Source organism: Octopus sinensis, linkage group LG16 (assembly GCF_006345805.1).
Source record: "Octopus sinensis linkage group LG16, ASM634580v1, whole genome shotgun sequence".
Classification (NCBI taxonomy): domain Eukaryota; kingdom Metazoa; phylum Mollusca; class Cephalopoda; order Octopoda; family Octopodidae; genus Octopus; species Octopus sinensis.
Genome location: NC_043012.1, coordinates 1,811,018 through 1,826,017, shown reverse-complemented (window position 1 = coordinate 1,826,017; position 15,000 = coordinate 1,811,018). Strand labels below are relative to the sequence as shown.

The following is a 15,000-nucleotide window of genomic DNA, read 5'->3' as shown; positions in this document are numbered from 1 at the left end:
TGGCCCCAGTAATTGACTGGTTACTTATTTTATCAACCCCGGAAAGATGAAAGGCAAAGTCGACCACAGTGGAATTTGAACTCAGAATGTAAAGATAGGCAAAATGTTGCTAAGTATTTTGTCTGGTTTATTCTTTTACTTCTTTCAGTCATTTGACTGTGGCCATGCTGGAGCACTGCCTTTAGTTAAACAAATCGACCCCAGGACTTATTCTTTGTAAGCCTTGTACTTATTCTATTGGTCGCTTTTGCTGAACTGCTAAGTTACAGGGATGTAAAAACACCGACATAGGTTGTCAAGTGATGGTGGGGAGACAAACACAAACACACAAATATATACATATATATGTATATATATATATGTATATATATATATATATATATATATATATATATATGACGGGCTTCTTTCAGTACTGAATCCACTCACAAAGCTTTGGTTGGCTCGAGGCTATAGTAGAAGACACTTGTCCAAGGTGTCATTCAGTGGGACTGAACCCAGGACCATGTGGTTGGGAAGCAAGCTTCTTACCACACAGCCACTCCTGCACCTATTTTTTGTTAGCAATTCTGCCAGCTTGCTGCTTTATACTGTATAATTAATGGCCAAACAGTCAGTGATGTTGTGAAAAGCTGGTGGGTTATGAAAAAATTAGGCATCTGCAGCACAGACTGGCTATTGGCAACGAAATAAATGCTTTAGAAAAGCCCTAACTATGTATGCAACTCAAAAGCAAATACCAATTGTTTATGAATGAAACGGTAGATCTGAAAGAGAGAAGACTAAGTTGTTTTTAGAAGCGTGGAAGGAGAGCAAAAGTCAGCAAGTAGTGAAAAATGACCTAAATATGCTGCAACGGAGCTAAGACTTACTACAGTCAAACATAAAAAGGGGTGTGTGTAACAAAGCAAAGTTATTTTTGAAAAGAAAGTAGTTATAATGAAAAGTTTCAAAGACATAACAGAAAAAGTGACAAAGAATCGTGACGCATTTTGGGTGTGGAAAGACTTCAATAGAAAAATGGAAAGTTTGTTTACTGTCACTGTGTCATCAATTTAGGACTGTCCAAGTTTGCACTGGTTGGTTTTTGATAAAATTAACATGTGATACTTCAGACAAGACATATAGTAAAATTGGTATGTGCCAGGAAAGACAGTAAACGAACCTGGCAAACAAAATTCAAATAGACCAGATGATGCAAAAATTGTATGGTTAATGAAGGAAAGTAAAATGTAAGTTTGTATATAGCGTGTTAAAGAGGAAAAGAATGAAGACAAAGGTTAAAGAACAAGTACAGAAGTTCATTTATGGTCAATCAAAACTAAATCTTTTGATTACTTATTTTTGTTTGAATTCCCCCTCCTCCTCCTCATCATCATCGTTTAACATCCGCTTTCCATGCTAGCATGGGTTGAACAATTTGACTGAGGTCTGGCGAATCAGACGGCTGCACCAGACTCCAATCTTGATTTGGCAGAGTTTCTACAACTGGATGCCTTTCCTAACGCCAACAACTCCGAGAGTGTAGTGGGTGCTTTTATGTGCCGCTAGCACGAGGGCCAGTCAGGCGGTACTGGCAACGGCCACGCTCAAATGGTGCTTTTTATGTGCCACCTGCACAGGAGCCAGTCCAGCGGTGCTGGCAACGATGTAAATGAAAAAGAAAAATTCATTTATGAGAGTACTTAAGAATGGAAATATTTGAATCAATAGATTATTTACATTTTTGTTTATGCCTTCAGTATTGTATCTGTGCAATTTCTTAAAAGTAAATGTCATATGCTTCTCAAATAGATACCTTTCAAAACTGTGAATAAACATCTTTTAAAGCCATTTTCCTAACTATTTTTTACCCATAATATTTTAAGATGGTACCCATATGCAACAAGTGGAGAGTACATGTACCTGTGTAAAACAAAGTAATAAATGACAGTGTGGGGGCCCACCTTTCTATGGTTGATTCATATCTCTGTGAGTTTTTGTGGTGCAGGAGATACGAAAATTGTAATTTGCTTGACAAACTCCTAGAATATATCTCAAACTTTTGCTTTTGAATTTTCACTACAAAAATTGTATTGTGTATATGAAGTGAACTAGAGTTGTTTTTTTTTTAGTAATTTAATGTTCAGGTTCTTCTGTTTAAATTTTTGAAAAAACAAAGGAAAAATATTCATTAAGGATTTTTCCATTCCTTAATTTTTACATGTCTGTTTCAAAATTTCAATGACTTTGTTCATTTAAAACTTATTAAAACTTCCGTTGTCATAATGTTGTCAGAGACAGCTATCATGTACAAAATCCTGGTTTCTGATTCTTTTATTCGTTTATTTGTTTCAGTCATTTGACTGTGGCTATGCTGGAGCACCACTTCTAGTCGAGCAAAGTGACTCCAGGACTTAATCTTTGTAAGCCTAGTACTTATTCTATTGGTCTCTTTTGCCGAACCGCTAAGTTACAAGGATGTAAAAACAGCAGCAGCAGCTGTCAAGCAATGTTGGGGGGGGGGGACAAGCAAGACTCACAGACATATATATACGACAGGCTTCTTTCAGTTTCTGTCAACCAAATCTACTCACAAGGCTTTGGTTGGCCTGAGGCTACAATAAAAGACACTTGCCTAAGGTGCCATGCAGTGGGACTGAACCTGGAACCATGTGGCTGGTAAGTAAGCTACTTACCACACAGTAAAAGTAAGCAAACTTTAAACATCTGTAACATTTTCCTAAAATTTTTTCTGGAACAAGTGAATAACAAAATCAGATTCAGCGTCAATATACTAAATTCAAAATTTCAAAATCTTGTGACAGCAACAGAAAAGATCCAAAAATGAATTTTTTTCAAGTTTTTAAAATGCTATTTAATGAAAGAAACAGAATGTAATGAAGCTAGCGAGATTGTGATATACTTTCTAGTATTTATTTTCACATTTTTTGTAACCATGGCATCACATAAACTTATATTTCTAAGTTCACTGTTGAATGTTTTATGTTCATTCAATGATGATTTTTCTTATGTATCTTTCACTAGTGTTGCTAAAGTGTGTGCCACCTGGAGTGGCCCTACAGGTTTCCACTCCTGGGCCCCCACAAAAAGTGCATGTTGCCTACAGCAGACCCAAAAGTAGTGCCACCTGAGGTGGACCGACCCCTCTGCACCCCACCTTGCTAGTGGCATCTTTTGCTTGGGAAGAACTTTCTCTTGCTAAAACATCGCTGCTTCTTCCCCTGGCTTCATTTTCTCTGACAAAATGAAAAAAATTGTTGAGGAACTCATTTTGAAAGGAATTTCAGGTCACTGGTTCATACTCAATTGAAAAAAAAAAAAATGAATGGAGTGGAAACACCTAGACTAGTGTGCTTGTTGTTATAGCAACAACATGTCACTATTGCAACAACATGTTTCTATAGCATAGAGCAACAAAACAGTTTTGTCTTCTGCTGGTAGAATACTGAATATTCCCATCAAAATTTCTGTCAAATGTAAACATAACAGGCTGGATATTGTTGTTTGGAACAGAGGGTCAAAGGTATGTACCATCATAAAGGTTAGCTGCCCTTCAGATATAAATATCTCTTTGAAAATCCCCCAAAAAAGAGGTTATCTATGGACAACTGCTTTGAAACCTCCAGCTTCTATATCCAGACTATGGATTCATTTCCATACCAATAATAATTGGAGCACTAGGTTTTGTTAGTAACTGCTTCAAGAAGAATCTGGATAAACTGGGATTTTCAGAAAGAGAAATCGACCAGCTGATTCGTACATTAAAAGTGCAATCTATGAGTGAAACAGTAAAAATATGAAGGACTTCTCTAAAGTTCCAAATGTAAATTTGCCTGTGTTGACTACATACCAAAGATGGAGCTTTGTATCTTTGTTGGAAACCAGCTCCCTCCTCAGTGGAAGATTTATAATAATTAAAAAGTAGAAGAGACATATATATGTGTGTACATATGTAGATGATGATTGCCTCATGTTGTCAGATGATAGAAGACTATCTTTGAAAGTAGGTGAGTGATCTGGAGTACCTACTATGAGCATCATCCTTGGAAATGTGGTATCATGCATCAAGAATTTGTTCCCTAGGGCCAGACCATCATTTGAGAGTTCTACTGCAATGTTTTGAAGCGTTTAGGGAGCACATTTGGTGAAAGTGGCCGGATCTGTGAAGTGCAAAGAATTGGATTCTGAACTGAGTTCTCCTCACTCAAAAGTTTCTTACCAAAAACAAAATGGTGTCACTTCCGCATCTGCCCTATTTGCCAGATTTAGCAGCTGCACACTTCCATCTCTTCTCCAAGAAGAAAATGCAGCTTAAAGGTTGTCATTTTAACACCGTTGTCAAGATCTAAGATGAATTACAGAAGGTCCTCAACTCGTTTACAGAAGACAACTTCAAGGCCGGATTCCAAAAGTGGACGGAATGCTGGGACCAGTGTATTTCTGCATAAGGCGACTATTTCAAAGGAGATGGCATTGAAACTTCGGTAAATAAGTTATTTTATTTTTATGATACATAACTAGTCCAAGAACTTTTTGATACTAGCTCACAGTAACAAGGACTGTGTAACCAGAGAGTATAAAACTAAAATTAATAAAATTTGGTTCTTGGAACTTTCTGCATACAATAAATCAATGGTGGTGATGGAGCTGTCGATGGTTGTGGTGATGGTGGTGATGGTGATGGTAATGGTGATGATGAGGATGATGATAGTAGTGGCTCTGGTGGTAGTTGTTGTTGTTGTTGGTGGTGGTGGTGGTGATGGTAGTGGTGATTATGAGAATGATGATAGTAGTGGATCTGGTGGTAGTTGTTGTTGTTGTTGGTGGTGGTGGTGGTGATGGTGTAGTGATGGTGTCGGTGGTGCGGGTGTTATTAGTTGTATTGATGGTGGCAGTAGAGTTTGCGTTGGTAGTTGTTGTTGTTGTTGTTGTAGTGGTGGTAGTGGTATTTGTGTGGGTGGTTGTAGTAGTTGTAGTCATAATGATGGAAATGTTTGTATTGGTGATTGTGGTGGTGGTGGTGGTGTGATAATAGTGATGATGATAGTGGTAACTGTATTCATGTTAATGGTTGTGTTTGTAGTGGTGTTGGTAGTGGTGGTGCTGATTATTGTGTTGATGATGATAATGATGATGGTGACTGACCATACCTTACAATTAACAAGCAGGTGTACCATAATAATAAATTAAGATATCTGCCTCTAATGTATATTGGGGCCTTTATTTCGTGACACAATACACCTATAATTAGTCAAACATCACAATAGGTATCAAAAATTGTGATAACACACCTAAGTAGTGTAATTTAGTGAATTAATGGATTACCTCTGTCTCATAATAGAGGAATGGAAGCAACAGGTATTGTACTTACTTATCACCACTCCACTCCACTAAGCACAATTCCCACCATGATCATTCTATGACAACACTTCACTTAGGTGTGACATCACTTGAAAACTCATCACCACTCCACTGACGTGTAACACTACTTCATTAGGAATTTTCACTCCATTGACATGTGCCCCTACCCCAATACTAACCATCACTCCAATGAGGTGTAACACTACCTCAACATGAACACTCACTCCATTGAAATGTGACTCTACCTCAGCAGTAACCTTCACCCCACTGAGGTATAACACTACCTCAACAGGAATCTTCACTCCATTGAGATATGACACTACCTCAACAGTAACCCTCACTCCACTAAGGTCTGATGCTACCACAACAGGAATCTTCACTCCATTGAGGTGTGATACTACCTCAACAGGAACCCACACTCCATTGACATGTGACACTACCTCAATAGTAACCCTCATTCCACTGAGGTCTGATGCTACCACAACAGGAATCTTCACTCCATTGAGGTGTGACACTACCTCAACAGAAACCCTCACTCCGTTGACATGTGACACTACCTCAACAGTAACCCTCACTCCACTGAGGTCTGATGCTACCACAACAGGAATCTTCACTCCATTGACATGTGACACTACCTCAACAATAACCCTCACTCCACTGAGGTGTGACACTACCTTAACAGGAGCCCTCACTACACTGAGGTGTGGCACTACCTCAACAGTAATCCTCATTCCACTGAAGTGTGGCACTACCACAACAATAACCCTCACTCCATTGAGATGTGGCACTATTGCAATAATAACCCTCACTCTATTGAATGTAACATCACCACAATGCTAACCTTCACTCCACTGAGTTATGACACTACCTCAAGAGTAACTCTGCTGTGGTCATTAGCAGAGCGAGCTCATGAAGTACAAATAAAAGCTGACACCAATTTGTATGTATACTTGCTTACCAATGAGTTACTATAAATAGTTACAAACTATTTAGTACATTTACTCACCAACTAATATCAGTCACATTATTAAAAGCATCATTAATAACAAATTTAATAAAAATTAACGAATTTTCAGTTTCAGTTGGTCTAAGAAATATTTCTGTTTTTATAATTAACAGAGCGAAAAAAATAAAATGATGACAATGACACTGGTGATGATGATGATGATGACAATGATAATGGTGGTGGTGGTGGTAGTGATGATGATGTTACAGTATGAAAGTGTTATGTGAGGGGTGGGAGTAAAAACAAGATGGTGGATAGGGGAGAAGGGAGAGAGAATATTTGATGTTTCGTCACCTGGATTAACACACAAACAAGGAGAGTCAAAAATAGTGATAAAAATCGAAAAGAAACAAAAAGATAAAACGAAATATGAGTGAAGAAAGCATATGAAAAACAACAACAACAAAAAAACCCCAAATAAAACAAAAATATTATTTTGTTTTTGTGTTTTTGGTTTGCAAGATTCTTGATGTGAACTCGTATGATGAAACATATTTTGTTGTATCATGGGAAGGTCTTAAGCAACACTGGATTAACCATTAAGCTGAATAAACAGATGCTTACAGCATCAAGGGAAGGGGTGGAGCATCACAGAAATGGTAATTGGTTGACAGCACAAAAGAAAATCACTTTGACGCGTTTTATATGATCAGAAATATAATTTTGAAATGTTCATGGTGTCATAGTGAGGATCTAATCAAAAACTTTGTGATTAAAAAAGTAGAAGAAAATTTTCCAAATATAAATAAAATGGAAGTTCACAAAAATACAGTTCTATATTTAAAAGATGAGGAATTATGTACATTATTTACATTTGACAGATATTTGTCCTCATCTTGTTTGTTGTTAACACAATGTTTCGGCTGATATACCCTCCAGCCTTCATCAGGTATCTTGGGGGAAATTTCGAACTTGGGTTCTCATTCCTAAGGTATTTTTCGATGTTATTATTATTGTTATTATTATTCAGGTCACTGCCTGGAATCGGACTCGGAATCTTGGGGTTAGTAGCCCGTGCTCTCAGAGAGACATGTAACAACTAAGTGAGAATGAAGGCTGTCAGATCAAATTAAATTTTAGAAAATATTTAAACAACAACATTATGTCCCAGTATGGCTGCAGTCCAATAACTGAAGCAAATAGAGTATAAAGGATAATATTTTGGTATATACATGAAGCCAAGGGCTATATTGTAGTTATGCTTTACTAACTTTAAAGAATAAACTCTTTCCTCTCACCTGTGTGTACAACAATGTCTTGGGAATCTCCTTAAAGGTAACACACCTTACAGGTAACGCACACACGCGAGAAGCATCGAACTGGAAATTTATGTTCTAAAAATAAACAAACAAACAAGCCTCATTAACTGTTTATATTTGAGTGTTTTCATGGGTAATATACAGAAAAGAAAACAAATGTTTAAAACAAATAGATGACAACAATGTGTGTGTGTGTGTATAAATATATATATATATATATATATATATATATATATATATATATATATATATATACTTATACGAATATACACCTCACCACCATCTCACATATAAATATATATATTGTCATCATCAACATCATCATCATAACCATCATCATTTTACATCTGTTTTCCATGCTGGCATTGGTTGGAGGGTTTTACAGGAGCTGGCAATACTAGGAACCACACACACACACACACACACGCACACACACACACACATGCACACACACACACACACACACACACACACCACACACACACATCTGTAAATGTAATATGTGACAATTATTCGGTAGCTATGATAAAATTCTGAGTTTCGGATGCCAAGGTGGAAATCCACGCCGCCATCTCTTCAGTTATCCGGCCATCGGAAAAAAAACCTTGTAATTTATATCTTCTTTCAGTTTCTGTTGGAAAGTGTTAAAAGACTTAGGAAATTTTATTTTGTTCATAAGCTTCGGTAGGTCCGCTTCGAAGTCTTCCAAGCTGGATAACTGAAGAGATGGTGGCATGGATTTCCACCTCGGCATCCGAAACTCGGAGTTTTATCATGGCTACCGAATAATTGTCACATATTACATTTACAGATAAATTCCTCTGTTTACATAATATCAAGGTTTCTTTCTTTCTTTTGTTATCTTACCGTTTTAATCAATATATATTATATATATGTTAATAAAATAGAATATATGCATATATAAACATATATGTACGTACCTACCTCTACATGTACATATACACGGCATATGGTGTACAGGACACCCAAAAAGACGTCGAACACATAGAGAGACGACAACACATAGACACAAACCAAGGAACAAGACAGCAAAAAAAGGAGAGATACAGGACAATAAGCACAACGAAAAATCCCCTTCTTCAGTCGCTAAGATTTCATCTACTAAACGTTTCGAAGGATAAAAGCGAGACGTATACTTCGAAGAAAAATTCCTCCCGCGAAAAGAAATCAATAAAATTCTGAGATCTTTTCGCAGAGGGGTGGAAAAAAAAAAAAAAAAAAAAAAGCAAGACGGTAACGACAGTACAAACATATAAACAGTAAAAAATATATATAAAAACAGTGGAAAAATAAATATATAACAGTGAGAGACAAGACAAGGAGAACAAGATAAGAAGGCTGTTAACGCCAGACGAAAAGGTATTGTAAACGCTGGATTATAGTGGAAGACAGAGAGGGAAATTTTGTCAACCAGAAGCCTTGCAAGGCGGGCGAGAAAGGACAGGAAGCAGTTACGACGGAAGTGTCGTCGCAGATGGATGTCGGAATGGGGGAGAGGAGGAAGAGAGAGAAGAAGGGGATGGTGCGAGGAGACATGAAGAATGGTGAAAGGGAGGAAGAATGAAGAATGAGAGAGAGAGGAAGAGACAATAAGTGAGGGAAAAAAAAGACGAAAAAGGGAATGGGAGAGAAAGAAAGAAAATGCAGAGTCGCGTGAGAGTTAATATCAAGGTTAACTTGATAAACAAACATCTTACTTAGAGGGGCGTGCGTTTATCGTATATATGTTAATAAAATAGAATATATGCATATATATATATATATATATATATATAATATATATACATATATATATATATATATATATATAAACAATTGCAGCGTGGAAGGTGTTTGTAAGCCATTTAAGAAATACACAAAAGCCGTTTTCGTTTCAGCACACGATCTCAGATCAAATCACTTGCTATGCAAGTACATCTCCGTAATATATATATATATATATATATATGTTTGTACATGTATGTAGATATGACAGAAGAAAAAAGACAATAAAAAAACAATGCAAGGACATGATACATGCAAAGTATTGATAAGATGTTCAGAGAAAGAAAGAAAGAGCGGTTGTTTTATGTTTCATGCAAAGATCTTCTTCGGAAACAGGAGACATAGGAAAGTCCAAAAGAAAAGGAAGAAGGAGGCAAAAAATCGCCAACAGTCCACACGAGGGAGTGGGTGCTGAAAAGTTCCTGGGTTTGGGTAAAAGAAAACACAGGGGGTTCAGTTAATTATGATTTTATTCAACATATTCCCCTCTTAGATTCACACACTTGTTGCAGCAGTCCTGTTTTGCTAAGCCCTATAAAAGAACTTGGAAGTTTGGTCTCCAACAAGGCCTTTCATGATGCCCTTAAAACCAGGAACTTTTCAGCACACCCTCATATATAAATCACTAAATTTTTGGTGACATATCCCCAAAAAACACATTCAATGAAAGGATGCTTTATAAAAGCCCAAATTTGCATAATGTTACATTATCTTGTATATTGTTACATATCAATTTATATAATCTGTCTCTTCTATCGCTTTTACTTGTTTCAGTCATTAGACTGTGGCCATGCTGGGGCACCACCACCTTGAACTTTAAGTCAAATGAATCAACTCCAGTACAGGTACTAATTCTATCGGTCTCTTTTGTCAAACTGCTAAGTTACAGGGACATAAACACACCAACACCAGTTGTCAAGTGATGGTTGGGAACAAACACAGATACACACATACACACACACAAATATATATATATATTCTTTTATTTTTTTATTCTTTTACTTGTTTCAGTCATTTGACTACGGCCATGCTGGAGCACTGCCTTTAGTTGAGCAAATCGACCTCAGGATTTTTTTTTGTAAGCTTAGTACTTGTTCTATCCGAACTGCTAAGTTACAGGGATGTAAACACACCACCATCGGTTGTCAAGCTATGTTGGGCGGACAAACACAGACACACAGACACACACACACACACACACACACACACACATATATATATATATATACATACATATACATATATATGATGGGCTTCTTTCAGTTTCCATCTACCAAATCCACTCACAAGGCTTTGGTTGGCCCAAGGTTATAGTAGAAGACACTTGCCTAAGGTGCCACGCAGTGGGACTGATCCCAGAACCATGTGGTTGGTAAGCAAGCTACGTACCACACAGCCACTCCTGCATTGAAATTCCAGTGAAGGAGCCTTGGATCTAGGTTAGAAACTGATTCTTTCTCTACAGGTAAGAAATCCTGAATTAAATTGAATGATGACATACATACATGTATACATATTTATACATGTATATGTATTTGTATGTATGTCAGCATATTTATTATTTTGCATTCTGGCAATTTTTTGATCTCCTCAGCTCTTTTCTGCTCAGTGATTCTCCCATTTATGCATAGAAAGTGTTTCTCCCATTTATGCATAGAAAGTGTTTCATATTCAGGAGAACACGCCAACTTACCTCTTTTGTACCTCTTACGTTTCTATTCAATATTCTAGTTACTCAGTCATCACACCGACTGAATGGCAACTCTATTTTTATTTTCTTCTACAGGGCTTTTTTATTGTGCATTTTTTTTTTATTCTTCTTTAATTTTGTAGATTGTGTTTTTTCTGAACTTACTCAGCCAATGGTCACATCAGTGACAAACATGTCTACAGTAAATCCTCGACTATTGTGGGTGTTACGTTCCACTCTGCCACCACAATAGGTGAAAATCTACGAAGTAGAAACAGTACTGTATTTTCTTTTACTCTTTTAACTGTTTTAGTTATTTGACAGTGGCCATGCTGGAGCACCACCTTTAGTCGAACAAATCTACCCCAGGTAATCAAAGGAAGTTCATGTTAGCAAAATAGTAAAGTGGGGATCTCCTGTAGTTTTTTAAGGGTCCCTGATAAAATTTTGCTTTAGATCTATGTATCGGTATGTATTGCAAGAAACGGCTAAGTTTCTTTTTCTAACATTTTTCATATTTCAACCTACACAAGTTAATATGTAATAAACAAAATAGGAATTTTGAAACCCCCATAGCCATCAAATGGCTATGGGAGGTTCACCAAAATAAAATAGTACTCAAAGGGGTCCATAGATAAAAGAAAAAATGGTTGAGAGCCTCTGCTTTAGATGTGTGTATTGGTATGTTTTGCAAGAAACAGCTGGGTTTCTTTCTCTAACATTTCACATAGTTCAACCTACACAAGGGAATGTGTGAAAAAACAAAATAGGAATTTTGAAAGAAGTTTCTATAAAACTAGTTTTTAAACATCAAATGGCTATGGGAGGTTCACCAGAATAAAAAATCAAGAGTAACAAATTCAACATCTTTATATAGTATATTCAACTCCCAAAACCTGATTTTCTGCAAGCCTTTATTTTGTTTTTATCTGTTTTTTCTTTCTTTCTTATTTTTTTTTGTTGCTTTGTGCTCTCTTTGCTTTGCAGCAGATAGCTCGCTTTAACCTTTTAACCTTTAAACCAGCCAAAATATTCTACCTGTTTTATATAGAAGCAGGTCAGATCCAGCCTTTCACACCTAACCTCCAATGTTACTCTAAAAATAAACAATCACATCATCAAAATTTCAAGGCTACAAGAAAATGCAGGATAAATTCAAAACAATGTGAATAAATAAGTATTACATTTAGTGGAGTAGTTGGAATGCTAAAGGGTTAAAGAAACTTGCTTAAGGATGTGCTTACCCTTCCCCATCTGTATTAAATGGCCAGTCCATTTAATACAGATGATTGGAAACCTGCATAGTATGAATACACACACAGGCACGTACACACACACACACACACACACACACACACACACACACACACATAATCATGATCATGATATATGAGGGGGCGCTGAAAATTTCCTGACTTCAAGGGCATTGTGAAAGGTCTGGTTGGAAGTCCAACCTTCCAAGTTCTTTTATAGGGCTCAGAAAAACTGAAATACCACTGCAATAAGTGTGTGGATTTGAGAGGGGAATATGTTGAATAGAATCACAATTAACTGATCCTCCTGTATTTTCTTTTACCCAAAACCAGGAACTTTTCAGCAACCCCTCATTTATATCAAATGGATGTGTTATAAAACTATTCCACACATACAATAACAGCCATACCAACAATCCAACATACCTCCATCATCAGCTGCCCTACGGATATCATTATGGTTTCAACACCTGGGCAGTGCCATTCAGTCCGGCAGTTGTTAACAGCACTAAAATAAGTGCTGTTTGGGAACAAACAAACCTTAGATATCACCACATTCATTCAATCTTAATTCTAGGAAGGATTAATCACTAACATCATTAATTAAACTATAACAAAGAAACACATTTACCCTATGTACAACAGTATTGGTAAATAAATAAATTCAATAAGTAAACTTATAACTAACTTCTAAATTATATAACTAAATAGTGACCAAGCCCTTGAAGTCCACACAGATAATATTCCCACCAGTCTTCTATAATTATTAATATAAAAGTGAAAGTTTTTATAATCTTTTCTCTCCAAAACAAAACAAACTTGATTGGACTTAACTAATAATATATAACTATATACTATATGCCACGTGTGCACACACACATACACACACTCACACAGGTCAGAATCACTCACCCCTATTCATACATACACACTTACACATACACATGCACGCGTACCTTCTCTTGTTGGGATCACTAGTACTATTATTATCTTCCTTTCATTCTACTCCTTTTTTATTATTATTACCTCCCTTTCTTTCAACCTCTTATTTTCCAATCATCTGCCATGCTGGACTGCTGAACTCTACACATTTTTTTCATTCTTTCTGTATTTATTTTCTCTTATTTCTTTCTGTTGAAAAGCATAGGCTCAAAATGTAAAAGACTTTTTCATTTTTCCCAAGCATCAAACTAATACATTTACTTCTTTTTCACACGCCTGTCTTTGTATTTTTTCTATAAATTTCAACTATATATATGTATATATATAATGTTTTGCCTAGCTATGAAGTATATCAAGGTTTTTAGCACTATATGCCTTCAAAGGGATTCTCCCCAGATGTAAAAATGTATGTTTGGTGTTTAAACAACACACACATTAAATATGTAGTATTACTCTTTTACTCATTTCAGTCATTTGACTGTGGCCATGCTGGAGCACCGCCTTAAGTTGAGCAAATCGACCCCAGGACTTATTCTTTGTAAGCCTTGTACTTATTCTATCGAACTCTTTTGCCGAACCACTAAGTTACGGGGACATAAGCACACCAGCATCGGTTGTCAAGCGATGTTGGGTGGACAAACACAGACACACAAACATGTACACACACATACACACATATATATATACGACGGGCTTCTTTCAGTTTCCGTCTACCAAATCTACTCACAAGGCTTTGGTTGGCCTGAGGCTATAGTAGAAGACACTTGCCCAATGTGCCACGCAGTGGACTGAACCCAGATCCATGTAGTTGGTAAGCAAGCTACTTACCACACAGCCACTCCTATGCCAATTGGTAATAGTTTCATAATAGAGCTGCTTCTGTTACATGATTTGAATGTGTATGTGTGTTTATATGTGTGTGTGTATATATAAATATACATATATATATATATGCCACTCCATTGGTTATGATGACAAGGGTTCCAGTTGATCCGATCAACAGAACAGCCAGCTCGGGAAATTTATGTGTAAGTGGCTGAGTACTCCACAGACATGTGTACCTTTAACATAGTTCTCAGGGAGACTCAATATGACACAGAGTGTGCCAAGGCTGGCCCTTTTGAAATACAGGTACAACTCATCTTTGCTAGCTGAGTGAACTGGAGCAATGTGAAATAAAGTTTGTTGCACAAGGACGCAATATGTTGCTGGGAATGGAACTCACGACCTTACTATCATGAGCTGAATGCCCTAACCACTAATCTGCGCACACCATTCGAAACCATGAAGCCTGCAGGTAACCTCCTACAGGTAAATAACAATGGACTGTATTAGAAAACCAAATAAAACCAAGTTTATTGAACGAGGTTTCTTTTGGAAGTGGAGGTACATGGCCTAGTGGTTAGAGCAGCGGACTCACGGTTGAGGTATCATGGGTTTGAATCTCAGACCGGGTGATGTGTGTGTTTAAGGGCGAAACACCTAAGCTCCACGCGGCTCTGGCAGAAGGTAATGGCAAACTTCTGCTGACTCTTTCGCCACAACTTTCTCTCACTCTTTCCTCCTGCATCTTGCAGCTCACCTGCAATGGACCGACGTCCCATCCAGGTGGGGAACCTATATGCCAAGGACCCAGGAAACCAGCACTATGAGCCAGGCATGACTCGAGAAGGAACAAACAAAACAAAACCTTTTGAAAAG

At 37.1% G+C, this 15,000-nt stretch overlaps 1 protein-coding gene and 1 long non-coding RNA gene across 2 annotated transcripts in view; both read right to left on the bottom strand.

Annotated features, from left to right (window-relative positions):
- The window catches only part of LOC118766468, a 14,882-nt gene extending 12,811 nt beyond the window's left edge, over positions 1–2,071 (bottom strand). Inside the window, exon 1 of the long non-coding RNA XR_005002400.1 lies at positions 1,947–2,071. This is a non-coding gene — a long non-coding RNA (uncharacterized LOC118766468). The remainder of the gene's footprint in view (positions 1–1,946) is intronic.
- Positions 1–15,000, bottom strand: part of LOC115220555 — a 64,202-nt gene that overhangs the window by 12,794 nt on the left and 36,408 nt on the right. The window contains exon 3 of the mRNA XM_029790702.2: positions 7,609–7,704. The gene's annotated coding sequence lies outside the window, so the exon portion shown is untranslated. The remainder of the gene's footprint in view (positions 1–7,608; positions 7,705–15,000) is intronic.